The sequence below is a fragment of the Gasterosteus aculeatus genome, chromosome 12 (assembly GCF_964276395.1).
Source record: "Gasterosteus aculeatus chromosome 12, fGasAcu3.hap1.1, whole genome shotgun sequence".
In the NCBI taxonomy this organism is placed as follows: domain Eukaryota; kingdom Metazoa; phylum Chordata; class Actinopteri; order Perciformes; family Gasterosteidae; genus Gasterosteus; species Gasterosteus aculeatus.
In genome coordinates, this window is record NC_135700.1 from 2029634 (window position 1) to 2043680 (window position 14047).

At 40.8% G+C, this 14047-nt stretch overlaps 1 long non-coding RNA gene across 1 annotated transcript; it reads left to right on the forward strand.

The window, feature by feature from the left end:
* Positions 1-12116: 12116 nt before the first annotated feature.
* LOC120812253 (uncharacterized) lies at positions 12117-13711 on the forward strand. Its single transcript, XR_005710553.2, has 3 exons — positions 12117-12277; positions 12961-13019; positions 13440-13711. It is a non-coding gene; the product is annotated as an uncharacterized LOC120812253 (long non-coding RNA).
* The last annotated feature ends 336 nt before the right edge of the window (positions 13712-14047 follow it).

Genomic DNA, 14047 nt, shown 5'->3' on the forward strand with positions numbered 1-14047 from the left:
TGTGGCAAATGTTCATTTTCTCTATAAATTCATTGATGTCCTGGTTGGTATCCTAATAATAGTGTAGTAGCCTACATAGGATAACCATGAAATGAATATACAGCATAATATGAATATATAAATAAAATGAGGAGGGTGACCAATAGCGACAGATCTGCCAACCAATCACGAGTGATTGAAAGTTGTGGTTTCATCCAATCATGAACAAGGAAACTCAAGCCTGGTCTGCCCAGGTGTGGTTTTGCTGCCAATCACGAGTGATTTTATTTGTTTGTAAGTTGTGGTTTCATCCAATAAGGAGTAAGGATATTCAAGCCCGCTCGGCTCGGCCACCCGCGGTTTCGCTGCATTCATATGCTAATTCGGGCCATTCGCACCTCCGCCAGCTCTGCACATACGTCATGGTTGGTTTCCGACAATTTGTGGCACAGACAAACGCGACGTGCGCGGGTTGCAAATTGTCGGAAATTAGGGAGATTTCCGGGCGTTTACGGGGACGAAAATCTCACTTTTCATGCAGTGTGAATGAACCAGGAAGCCTGTGAATATCTTGCCAAACTTTACCGAACTGTAAAAGTTTCGGACACTTGCAACCACTCACTCCACACCTCAAAACAAACAGGGAGGAACGTCTGACGTAGACGTCCACTTTTAGCGGAGTCTAAAATATCTTCGGTATTTCAGAGTCTGAGATAAATCACTTTTTCCTGAAAAGGCCATATTTCTGAATTTGGTAAGTCCCAAAAATGAACAACTGTGAACATTATTTTCTTCTGTATTTAAATAGGAATCACAACCCCAAAATAGAAATGAGACACTGTGGAGAATAGCTTTGAACTTGGTTCAGATCTATACTTGCTAATGTAGTAAGTAAATGTAATCAATAATTGATTATTGGAAAATGCTGTGCATAGATCAAACAAGAAAAGGTTGACTCTCAGTTCAGAAACAAAGTCAGGTATTCTGGAAAAGGTAGCAGAAGATAGTCCAAAGCTCCAGAAGATTCATTGCCAGAAAAAAAAGTTAAGACACCTGGGAGAGGAGAGGTCAACTACATACCTCAAAATACCAACTGGAGAGACCCCAGACAAATTAGAAGAGGAGACTGTCACTTTTACAAGTCTTTATTTCTATTATGTAAACAACATCAAACATTGACTGTGACAAAAAAAAATTCAGTTTCATCTTGTATGGACATTCTACTTTTCTATCACAGAAAAGGTTTGTTGTGACATTTTATTTAAAATAAAGCAAAATATAGAATTGTATTGGACTACTGTCTTTGCATGTCAGAAGAACATTTATAAATTAAGGTGTAATTTAAAAATTTAGTTTGCATTGAATGAGAAATCTAACTTGATGAAAGCTGATGAATTTGCCTGTAACAAAATTATAAAATTTAGTTTGCATTGAATGAGAAAATTTCACTTGATGAAAGCTGAGAAATTTGCATTTTAGGGCATTAGGGCATTTTAACTACACTAAAGTAAAAACCTTGACATCGGAATATTAAATACTAGGTTTTTCCAAAATGAAAAAATCAAGTGGTAACAAAGCTAAAACGGTGTACGGTTGTATCTTTTTACTTTGCATAAAAGTACATTTTTATCTTGGGTAAAATAAATATTTATTATTCATATTAAATTAAAATTTTAGGTTTAAACCAAATACAAAGTATCATTTTATTAAGTATCAGTGTGGTTCTCCTTGCCCTTCTCACCTGCAGAACATCCCCTCGTCAGCCATTCACGATTTAAGCCTGTTGTTCTGTTGTTCCCTGCCAGATTGGCTTGTGTATATGCCAAGTTTTCCAGCGTTTCTAAATTAGCTTGATTTCCTTCTTTTCTGACCTAGCCTGCCTTTTTGACCATGGATTCCCTGCCTGCCCCCCTGGATTTGGTTGTCTGATTCCCAGCCTGGTTCTGACCCTGCCTGTTTCTTCTTGGCTTGCCCCTCTGGATTTGTTTGCCTACTGACGGATCCCCCGGTTTTGACCTGGCCTAAACTTAGTAAAATCTAGCCTGAGTCGTGCTTTTGGGTTCCTTTGTGCACCGGTACCAGTAACCGTTACAGCTGCCAACTAAAGGTACATCTCTTCAGAGTATACCTTGACTAAAAAGACTAACAAATTGTATCACTTAAATTGTACTTATAATGGCTTTTCTATAGCAAGTTGTAAATTGGCTCATTTAATGAACTTGCACATTCTTGTTTCTTGTTGTTTTGAGTTTCTATCTTTATGGTTGAAATGCACTTATTCTTTTGCTGTGGATAAAAGGGTCAGCTAAATGACATGTAATATATAAAGGTATCAAACATGCATTAATACTTTGCAGTTAAATATTAAACATTTATTCAGTTTAACAGTGTGTTTAACATAATACGGATCTCTTATTCATACAATTCCATATATATATATATATATATATATATATACATATATATATATATATATACACACACACACACACGGAATCTACATGAACCTAGTTTGTTGGGGAAACTGTGTGTGTGTGTGTGTGTGTGTGTGTGTGTGACAGACCAACTCAAAAGCCCTACAAAACACACACAATTAATTATTTGGGATAAAATGTCCCTGTTTTCATCTACGTCCACGTTATGGTTCCTCCTAATTTTTCCGTCGCAGCTGAATACCTATGTTGACTTTCCCTAACTGAGTTATCACTGCGGTCAAGCCAGCCTCCACTTTGAAAAACACAGTCGATCCATCTTGCACGTTATTTCAAGGTACGCCTATATACTAAAGATTACGGTAGTGGTATTATCCGTGTGCGTCCTGGTGTTCTCTATCGTTTTCTTGGTTTTCCAATAAGTGCTTCATGTCCCTTACTCATGTATCTGTCCATGCTGGATTCTGTCCCCGTTGATTTAAAAAGGGAGCATGGGAAGCTAAACACGGCACTAGCATGACTTCATCCGGCTAGCTAAATATTCTGGGTGTAGCAGTCTCTACAGAATCTTCATATGTGCGGCTTCTGTTCCACGCCAGTGCGCTGTTTGATTGTGAGGTCAGGCTGATCTTGGTCCAGTTCTTTTAGCTCTAGTTTTCCCGGAAAAGTTTTTCTCTCAAATGGGTCTTGGAGGAGAGAATGTACAGAGTTCGGGGTGGGTCTTGGAAGAATACCGCTCGTGGTCGCCATTGTTGTGTTGTTACAACGGCACAGCGCAAGACTAGCCCTGCCTAGAGCGCAGTGTAGGGCTAGTCCAAAGCTTGAATGTATTTTAGGATGATGAAATAATATGTCACTGATTTATCTTTAATCAGAGCTAAACTGCTTCTTATACCCGCCCCTTTTGGGCCTGGCCTGAGCCCAGCTGAGACATGCAGACATGGAGAGGAGGTGCAGGAAAAGCATATATTGCGCAGATATCTTAATTTACAAATATTGCTGGGTACATTCCATGTTTCAAAAACAAATACACAAATATTTACTATTTGTAAAATGTATTTAATATAATTAAAAAAAATCTTTTTTGTGGCTCGAGGTGGGGCCATGGCCCTCTATGGGGCAGCCGTTACAGATCAGATATGAGTGAAGTACAGAGAGCATGTGGAGACCATCCAGACTTTTTATCAACCATAGGTCTCAGTCACATCCCCTTTGATTGTGTGTGATATAAAAGCTATTAAATAACCGATGTTAGGCTGGCTGCATTGAAGTGTGGAAACATATGGGTAGACTGCTGAGACTATTTTGCCCGTTCCTATTGGAAAGTTACTTAATAATTCTTAGGCTCAGTAGAGTGCAGCATGATTTGCTGTCAGTCAACAAAAAATTGATCAGTCCATTTAGGTAAGTCTGATGATGAAGAATGACAGTCCCTAAAACGGTCAGTCAGGAAGAACTGACATTGCTTTCACCTTTTTGTTTACATCTGAATACAACTGAATTACAGGTGAAAGCAACCTTTGTAACAATATATGACAAATCATGCCCTGGAAACTAAATGGATTATACCCAACAATAAGAGTGTCTTTAAACAGACATTGAAGGAATAATAATGAAACAGCTGACGCAGCAACTTTCCAGAGTGCACCTGCCATGTTCCATCGATGTGCCTGCCTTCGTTGTTGCCTTGGCATCTGGTTGCTACGGCCACCCGCAGCCTGGCACTTATCCACCGCTCTGATCAGGATTGGCACTCGTTGATGACATCATCATTACCCATCAGTCAGCCCTGCTGTTACGATGAGTGTCCTTCTATATGCCACTCTTGCCGCAATGCAATTGTGGGAGGGTGAAGGGGGATGTTTCAGGTTCCAATATAGTGCTGGATGAAAAAGGTGAGCAATTGTTTTTTTAATTATTGGTGGATTTAGCCAGAGCCAGATTTGGGTGTGAGGCCTTGCTGGTGATCCTGCTGACGGCATTAAGCCAATCGGACATTACATAAAAACTATACCCAAAACAAGAAAGTGATATTATTGTATTTCTCATGAACATCAACAGCAACCGTTCCTTTTCTTTGCAACTCGTGAGACCTTGATAAGCAGAATCTCTACTTCGACTACTTGAGGTTTGCGCAACTGAGAATAAGCTGGTTGCACTGAAAAAATGTTTCTTTGCTATTTTTGTCAGAACAGATATTATAAGCACTTCTGGCTAATAAAACAAGGAAGGATTTCATAGTACAGAAATTCTTTTATCCATACTTAATTTACGATACTCTGCAATACTGTGAACTTCTGTTTGACATAACTCTCTTGATCACTAAAGATGTTCTTTATTTACATATGTTGTATTATTGACACTGTCCTTGCATTGTTCAATGCATATTTCAATATTTGTTATTGGAATATGTATTCCAAACAATCTGCACATTTGCCCTCTTCTTCTTCAGTATAATCTTCTCAACCCAATTACCTCAAAGGGATCATTGACTTCCGATCTTATCAAATATAATTATTGTTTATTTGCTGTGAAAAATGTGAAAGTTGTGCAGAAGCACAGAGCAGCTGGCTTCCATTCATTCTAACCTCTCCAGATAATATTGTCGCTTCCACTTGTTTCTGTCAACGGAGATTTGGTGAGTGAATAACTGTCATGTGGTTTATTCTACGTGGAGCTTGTATAAATGACGCTGAAAAGTTACAAAGTTTGTAATTGCAGGTTATGAGCAGCATTTAGAGCAGAGGGAGACAGACGGACAAAGAGAGAGAGCCAGAGACAAAGTGAGGTGTAGGCCAGGGACAGACTTGATGGGATTTTAGAAATCTATGAGGCTGATGATGAATGTCTGAAATAGGTTTGTCTGCCCATTGAAAAGCCATTTGTTTTCATTAGCTCCCAATGCTGGGGTAAGTCTGCAGTGAGGGAAAGGGGTGGGTGGCTGGAGCTTATGGTCATTATGGGATGGATCTTGCTAGCTGAAGGAATTAGCCCAAAGCTATGTTGGCCAAGTGACTTGAAGTGGGTGACGCATGACCATCTTTGGCTCCATGTACAAACAACAAGCAAGACTGTCCTCGCCAGAAAAAGCAATGCGCAAATTGATTGACGGTTTGAATATCAAACATTTATGTGTATGTATTTTTTCCCAATTGTGGCTTGTGGCTCTTCAATGTCTGACTCCCAAAATAAAAGATAGAAGTACAGGGACTGAGTGGCTCCAAGCCTTGTGGTCCATACAAAGCAGCTCTGACACAAGAAACTGCTATTCCATCATGTTCTATACAAACTGTCAAAGTGTTTTTTTACACCATGACAGAATCTTCGCTTAACCCTAACCTAAGTATTTTATCAACCTAAACAACTGTATTTCACTGATTTGGGAGAATTTTAACAGTATGCTTCAGAGCAGTGGGCCATGCCATTTTTCCAAAAAAAACTATTAGTCCGAAAATGTCCGAGGGCCCCAAAAAAACATTTATATTTTACGGTTAGAGGACTATAAGCATTCGTGATGCTTTCCAGGTGACTTTTAGTAGTGCACAAGAGGCTACTTTTAGCCTGTTGAGGCCAAAATGAAGATTATAACAAACACAAAATGATATTGATTAAAAAAAACACCTGCCAACAAAAAAAACAATTTAAAAAAGACAATTTATTCCACCTATTAAAACTTGTTAACATATGTAATTATTTTCTGAATGATCTTTTCTTACCTGTTCTCTTTAGATCAGATGTAGTAAATAGATGTAATAAAAAAATATTTTTTCACGTTCATGGCTTCCATACAAAGCACATCAGAACATTGTGAGGATTGATTTTGCATTCATCCTTCGAGTTTCGGAATGCTCTTATGATTTTTTTTATGAGATAATCTAAAAGAAAAAAAAAAGTTTGTTGCATACACAATCAAGCTAACGTGGTGTATGATAATATTGCAGTAGATGTATGTTGATAAGGGTGCTTGTGCGTGTGTGTTGAGAGACAGAGATCAAGACTGCATTGAAACCCAACTGTAACTCTTGACTTCTGGTACATGCAGTGTATAACGAATGATATTATATGAGTGAAGCCTTAGAATCAAATTCCCGCTGGGGTGACACATGCAGTATTCACCTTTCAATACATCTACACATCTATCTATCAAAGATGATGTAACATCTCTTATAATATAGCGAGATCTGTAAGTAGGCAAAACGAACAGCTCTGGATTGGCTTTTCCTTGGTCTGAAAGGGTTTGTTCATGCGGAGCTGAGAGTGGCCAGGATCAATAAGAGAGAAAAATAGGAAAATGACATGGCTTTCTCCAGATGAAAGATCTAATCTCCAATATCCATTTACAGCTCAGGGCCCTGCACTAAGGCAGCAAGACAGCAACGCAGTTACAGCAAAAAAAACACCCCACCGATTTCATGTCCAGATCGTTGTCCTGACACTCCCTCCTTAACAATCATGGTGATTCTGAGGCAATGTGCTTAGAGCGAGTTTCTACATTTGCTGTTGATGCTTTCTTGTGTGCGTGTGTGTGTGTGTATATATATATATATACATATACTCCCACTTTTGTGTATATGTATGAATATATATGTATGTGTGTGTATGTATGTGTGTGTATATATATGTATATATATATATGTGTGTATACATATATATATGTGTGTATATATATATGTATGTTTGTGTGTGTGTATATATATGTATATATATGTGTGTGTATGTATGTATGTATATATATATGTATATATATGTGTGTGTATGTATGTATGCATATATATATGTGTATATATATGTGCGTATATATGTATGTATATATATATATATGTATGCATATATATATGTGTATATATATGTGCGTATATATGTATGTATATATATATATATGTATGTATATATATATGTATGTATGTATATATATATATATATGTATGTATGTATATGTATGTGTATATATATGTAAGTATGTGTATATATGTAAGTATGTATATATATGTAAATATGTATATATATGTATGTATGTATACACACACACACACACTATTCTATTCATTAGCCCCCCCATTCCGTCCTGAGTGTGGATCCTCTATGAAGTCGCATCCGATGTAGCTTTCACTTTAAAACACTTTACACAATTTAAAACCCTCAATATAGTAGTCAAACTTAAAGAATTTAATTTGTTCCCGATTACATTTGCGCTGCTTTTTTTACACCACAGCGAGTATTAAAGTGGAATATTAGTGCTTTGCAGGTTTGCTGGCCTACATTAAGAAACACTGACACGCATGTATTAAAACCACGCCACATTTCTGAGGCCGAGACTTTTCCCTAACGTCTTTCTTTCTCTCTACACCCTCCCTCGATTTCTTCTTCATCCCTTCCTTCCTGAAGGAGAGGCGCCTTTGTAGTTTCTGTCTGCTCTTATCAGTCCTGGCATGAAGCACTTGCCTATGCCAGTGTCCTCGTGTTCACTGCAAGCTCCCACTTTTGTGTTGCCTAATGAACTCGGACCAAAATTAGACATACTCTTCAACTTTAAACTGAAAGAGCCCCTTCAATGGTTCTTTTGTGAAGCGCTGCCACCGCTGCGAGGGAACGATGTGTGACTGAATGTGTGCGTGTGTCAAAAAGTGAGGGAATGCTGGACTGTTTTATGGTAGACATGAGGAATTTAGACTTCAGTCAGCCCTCAGGCAACTGTGTTTCAGCCCGTGTTGTCCCCCTCTCTATTCTCTATCCACATGAATACACATTCAAGCTTTTTATTTGGAACTACTCATATAAGAATCCATTGCCTTATTTTAGTGGTCACTGGTAAAAATTCTACCTTTGAGGAGCTCAAATATATTACAATGAAAAAATAGCTTTTAATGGCTTGGTCTTGGGCAGCAAGTCTTTGCTGTTTAAAGTGTTGCTTCAAGTGTGAACATACTCTAAACCTGAAAATGCTAAAATGAGGGTTACAGGTTGTGTGCTTTTCAACACAACAAACACCCCCATTCCTCGACGTTATGCTTTATTTGTCATGGTCTGAATTAATTTCCTTATTTTTGCACCGTGATTCCCATCCTTTTTTTTTTTGTTGCTCTCTCCACCTTTCCTTGCAGTCACACCTCACCCCTCTGTTTGGGCAGGATGGGGAAGACTAAGGGAGGAGGAGGATTATAAATCAAAGTAAACGGTGGCTGTTTAACCCCTGCTATGATGTCATTTCCAGCAGAGCAACGACATGCTGGCTTCCTCTGCCCTCCTCCTTTCAAATTCCCCCACTGTACAAGGCACACGCTATCGTGTACGGACCTTTGTGTATCTGCTCATTCACACACATACAGGGCTCCCTACGTACTACTTCCTATGCACTTGACATGTGGCTATTAAGGCAGACTGTGGGCATATTGGGAATGAGAGGAGGGTGAACTTACACATGCACACATATAAGAATGAAACAAGAGCACAAATATTAAAGGTGGCAATAAAAAACAATTAGCATGAAGCATGAACTTTGGCTGTTTGAGGTTTCCCAGAGATTCAAGAACGAAAAAAAGTGTGATAAAAACTAAACTCTAAAATTCCCACTTACACTGACATTCTAGTCACATGACAGCAATGACGGTGACTGATATGGGAAAGTGTGAATGTCACAACGAATATCAGCAATCCCTACCAGTCTCTCTACTGGATGTACCAACCCAATGGCTCGAGGCCTCCACCAATTCATTTTAAAAAAAGAAAGAAAAAGGAAGCCTGGAAGGAAGACAGGGAAGCGAGACAAGGAAGCGAGGAAGCCCATTGAGACTTGATTAGAGGGATGGTGTGTGTATGTGTCCCAGTGGAAGACTGATGTGTGCTTGAGGTGGTATGCGCTTTGCCCTCAGGTCAGTGACATTTAAAACACCAGAGAGGGGGGAAAAAGCAGGTGGCATGTATGCGTGTTCGTGTGCGTAGTGTGTATTCCCATGCTGGAGGCCCCCGATGCCATTATTCCCCCAGTACTCCACGACGCTTGACCCTTCCCCCGACTCCGCAAGTCCCGGCTCCACGACTCCGGTTCCAGCTCCACGACTCAGGTCCCCTCCCTGCCCTCCCCATGTCCTCTCCCTCCCGCCCTTTAGGGTTTTTAGGGTCTGGAATCCGGCCCTTTAGGGGGGGGTTCTGCAGTCGGCGCCCTCGAGCCCGGCTCCCCGTGACTTGCAGCTGGCTCCACGTGACTTGCAGACGGCGCCCTCGAGCCCTGTCCGCCCACCGGTCCGACCCCCGGAGGCTCCTCCGCCGCCTGACCGCCGGAGTTCCCCTGGCTGCCTGACCCTCTGTTTTCTGCCCATCCCACCGTTCCTTGTGTTTTTTAGATCCGTCTGGAATGCAATCTCCTGTACCTTACCAGTGTATTTTGTGTGTCTTTTGTCCTTTGTCGCATCATTGAATGTAATTCCTGCATGTGAATGTTCTACCCATAATGTCTTGCCTGTTCCTGGTCCGTGTCTGCGTTTTTTCCCTCTGGTGTATGGGGGGGATTTTGGATTTAATAAAGTAGTTTTTGGTTGTTAACTCTGCGTTTGAATCCTGCCTCTGCCTGCCCCGTTCGTGACAATTGGGTATTTTTAGGTATGTTTCTTACACATTTTGCAACAATATTATGATTGCTGTTTAGCATGATCACAAATAAGATGGAGGGCTTGATTTATGCTCAATTGATGGTTTCTGCTCCAAACAAATGTTGGTGTGAAAGTCTCTGTTTTGCAGATGCATCCAGGGGAGAATCGTGCTAACAAAATGATGTATCCCGTTAGATTTATGAGATTTATCTTCATTCATACATCCAATGTCAGATTACTGCAACAGTGTTCAAGGAGATACAGTTGAACTTAAACTTGAGCGTGACCACAAGTGAAATTTAAAATCCTGCCTCTTAACAAATGCACTCATCTTTGTTTTGATAAGACATTTACGCGAGCGTACAATTATCCCACTACCAGCTGCCATTTCATCACCATCTCCACCTGCTTCAGCTGCTGCCACCGCTGCCCTGTCTCTTTTCTCTCTACCAGTTGTGTTTTTTTCACGCGTCCCAATTTGTCTCATTGTGTCACCCTCGTTAAAGTTCCCTTAAACGTGTTTAATGTGAATCACTGGACCGATCACATTTTGAGTGAATCAAGCTGTTTTTTTCCAGGAGTAAAAACAAGTAAAAAGACTGCAAGCATGGCACAGTGTACAGAAAAAGTTAATTTTACTGGAAAAAACTTTTAAAGAAGGTAAAACCTTTTATTTTAGCATGGTAACATATTAAAGCAACATCTTGGACTATGATGGAGCTGTCTCATTGTGGTGGGCTGTATCCTCATGAGGACCTTGGCTTTGTGGTCTATGTGGGCTGGGTCCTCCGACCATTGCATAGGCTGAACTGAGAGGACTATGAAATTGGAAGGTCTGACCTACGGTGGGACTTCTTGCTTTTTCTTTGCTTTGCCTACCTTTGCTGCTCGCATTGCCTAGCAACCTGCTGCGCTTGACTGTGGAAGCCTTTAAATTGAAAAACAGAAAATGCAGTTGGAGAAGGTAATCTTCTTATTTTATTTAATTTAGGAGGATATGCTTGCCCTCCACAGCATGATTTAATTTTGTCTGAGAAAAGAACATTTTCCGGTTTGAAATTAAAAGACTAAAATGGTTAAGCCTTGTACTTATAGCTAAAAGTAATATTGCAATATTAAGGGAGAGGAAATCTATCGATACAGTCAATAAAAAGAACAGCAGCTGAACAAATATGTCTCGTGCATTATAGGAAGTATTAGATGATTGTCCAAACCTTTGGTTGAACTTGTATGGGTGGGGGTGTTACGTGAAGAGAGCTGTATGCATGTATGTCTCTCTCTCTGGCCCTCTCCTACCCTTGTCCTGCAGGTGAGAGGTGAAGGATTGGCTGGCCCTAACCCTCACATTCACGGCCATTTCAGCCAATCAGAGACAGAGGACACTATATAAAGCCTCTCTCTCTTTTTGCTCTCCCTCTCTCTGACTTTGTCCATTAAGGTTTGCGGTGGGAAAGTGGTACTGAGGTAATACACGCAGAGACACACACTTGTTACTCCAATAGGTTATGGGTTGTTGCCACCAATGTATTTTTATTACTTTTGGACACTTTTGTAGATAAGAGAGTCAAGCCTTTTGTTTTCTTTTTCCTTTCCACACAATGTTGAGCTAGGCCCTATTTCATTGTACTTATTTTGTTTGGCACAACCCCAACAGTTCACCCCCCCCTCTACTTTACCTAAGTATTGTAAATGAATCTATTTTCTTTAACTGCTTTACATTGTCCCTGAGTTCTTCCTTCATTGGTTGTCAGCGTTATTGTTTCCACTTAAAAAGGGAAACGTAACAATTGGGGCTTGTCCGGGATAAACCTGTGTTTTTCCTTCTGACAATCAATGGGAAATTACTCATGGTGTTTGTTTGGCATGTGGTTGAAAATGAGTTTCAATTTACAAGATTTAGTTGACAATCCCTCATTTGAAAAAATTGATGTGTGTCGCAAGGATGATTTATTGTGTATTGCAGCACACTGACATACTGTTCACAAGTACGGACTTAAGAAAGAAATCAAGATGCAGGTCCTAGAAAAACTAGTTGATTTAAATGTCCTTAGTTCTGCCCAGCCTGTGGGTAAAGTTTCAGCTAATGATGTTCCTTCTACTACAGCAGGGGTTTTGTCTCAGACCATCGAGGAGCCAGCTGCACTATTCACACCTCCTGCAGACCATGCTACGTTACCTCGTTTTGACTCTTTCTCTCCTCAACAATCTCAGGGGTTAGTTCAAGTTCCAAGCTCAAGGTTCCCCTCACTCTCCTTCAGCTGGAGGCCAAAGAAAAAGTCGGTGCGTAAACCAGAGTATAATCTCCGCCTACAGGTACATGTACGTTAGAAATTGAAGCAGAGAAAGAAGTAAGACTAAAGTGGTCGTTGAACATGTCTGACAGGTCCACACCTTTTCAAAGTTTTGATGTGAGTAAAAATATTTCTCTGGTGCCAGCATTTCAGGAGGGCGAAGTTGATTTATATTTCAGTGCTTTTTAACGAATAGCCTCAGCACTCGACTGGCAAGAGACATGTGGCCTATCCTCCTCCAATGCAAACTGATGAGGCACAAGAGGTTGTGTCTGTCCTTTCCTTAAAGGACAGTTTGCAGTGTGATGCATTAAAGGAGGCCATTTTGCGTGGTTATAAACTCGTTCCTGAAGCCTATAGGCAAAAATTTAGGAATCACAGAAAATCTAATGGTCAGACTTTTGTTGAGTTTGAAAGGGAGAAGGGCACCCTCTTTGATAAGTGGTGTGCCGCCAGTGACGTCAAAAACAACTTTGAGTCACTTTGTCAGCTTGTTCTGTTGGAAGACTTTAAAGGCTCTTTGCCAGAGAAGATAGTGATGTTCTTGAATGAACAAAAAGTGTCTTCAATATCCAAGGCTGCTGTCCTTGCAGATGAGTTTGTGCCAACTCATAAAAAAGTGTTTGCATCTACCCCTCGAGCTGACAGAACTTTTGTTTTACGCCCCACCAGACCTGACCTCTGGTCATTCAGCCACTGAAAAGGCCAAAGGACGCACACACAAAAGAACCGTGAGTGTTTCTACTGTCACAAAAGAGGCCATGTTGTTGCTGACTGTTTGACGTTAAAACGGAAACAGCAATCATCCTCAGCTCCTCAGCAAAAGAATGCGTGTTTGATTAAAACGTTTGTTACCGAACAGTCTGAGGATGTTAATGATAAACCTTATCCTTATTTCAAACAGTTTATTTCAAAAGGTTTTGTCTCATTAACTGGCAATTTAAAAGACCATAAAGAAATGAAGCTTAGGCGAAAATTCAGTCAGGAAGACTGGACAGGCTGTGCCGTTCCCTGGTGGCCTCCTCTCTCCCTGGGGGCGCACGGCCAGCTGATTAGGGGCGGGATCGGGTAGTATCAGACGTGGGTGTCGTTAACCAATCGCATTGGGGCAGGCAAACGTTAAAAACTGTTCTCCTCTCTTGTGCTGTCAGTTGTCATTTCAGCACGCTCCAAAGGTGACCCGCCACCACCCCTGACACCTCCAATCTACAGCAGAACCTGGCATAGCAGGAGAGTTATGCAACTTGGGCTCTACCACCACCACCACCACCACCAGTGTCTGGACTCCCAAGGGGGGGATATGCCTCGTCTCGGCTCGAGTTCCCGGCCCCGGGTCTTTCCTGCGGCAGGATGGAGTCCAAGCCCCAAACAACTTGCAATATCATATTATACCTGTTATAATAAAGCATTGTTCAAATTTCAACAAGTCTCTCCGGATTGAAATGACCTAATTGAAATGCTAAAGTCCGGGGGGTCGGGATGGTTAATAAACTCCATTGCACAGAATCCATCTTCAGTGTCCTCTACTTAGTGGGTGGTTCGACGTTGCAGTACTCCCTGACTTGCCTGTTGCGGGTGTTTATTTCCTCCTTTGTAATTATATTGCTGGGGGAAAAGTGAGTTCAACTCCAGTAATTCTTGGCTGTCCCCACTGCTGGGGACAGCCAAGAATCTTCTGAAATTGTTCCGGCTTGTGCAGTCACAAGAGCTCAGACAAAGAAATACGAATCTGACCTGTCTGACTCCTTTGTAGATCAGC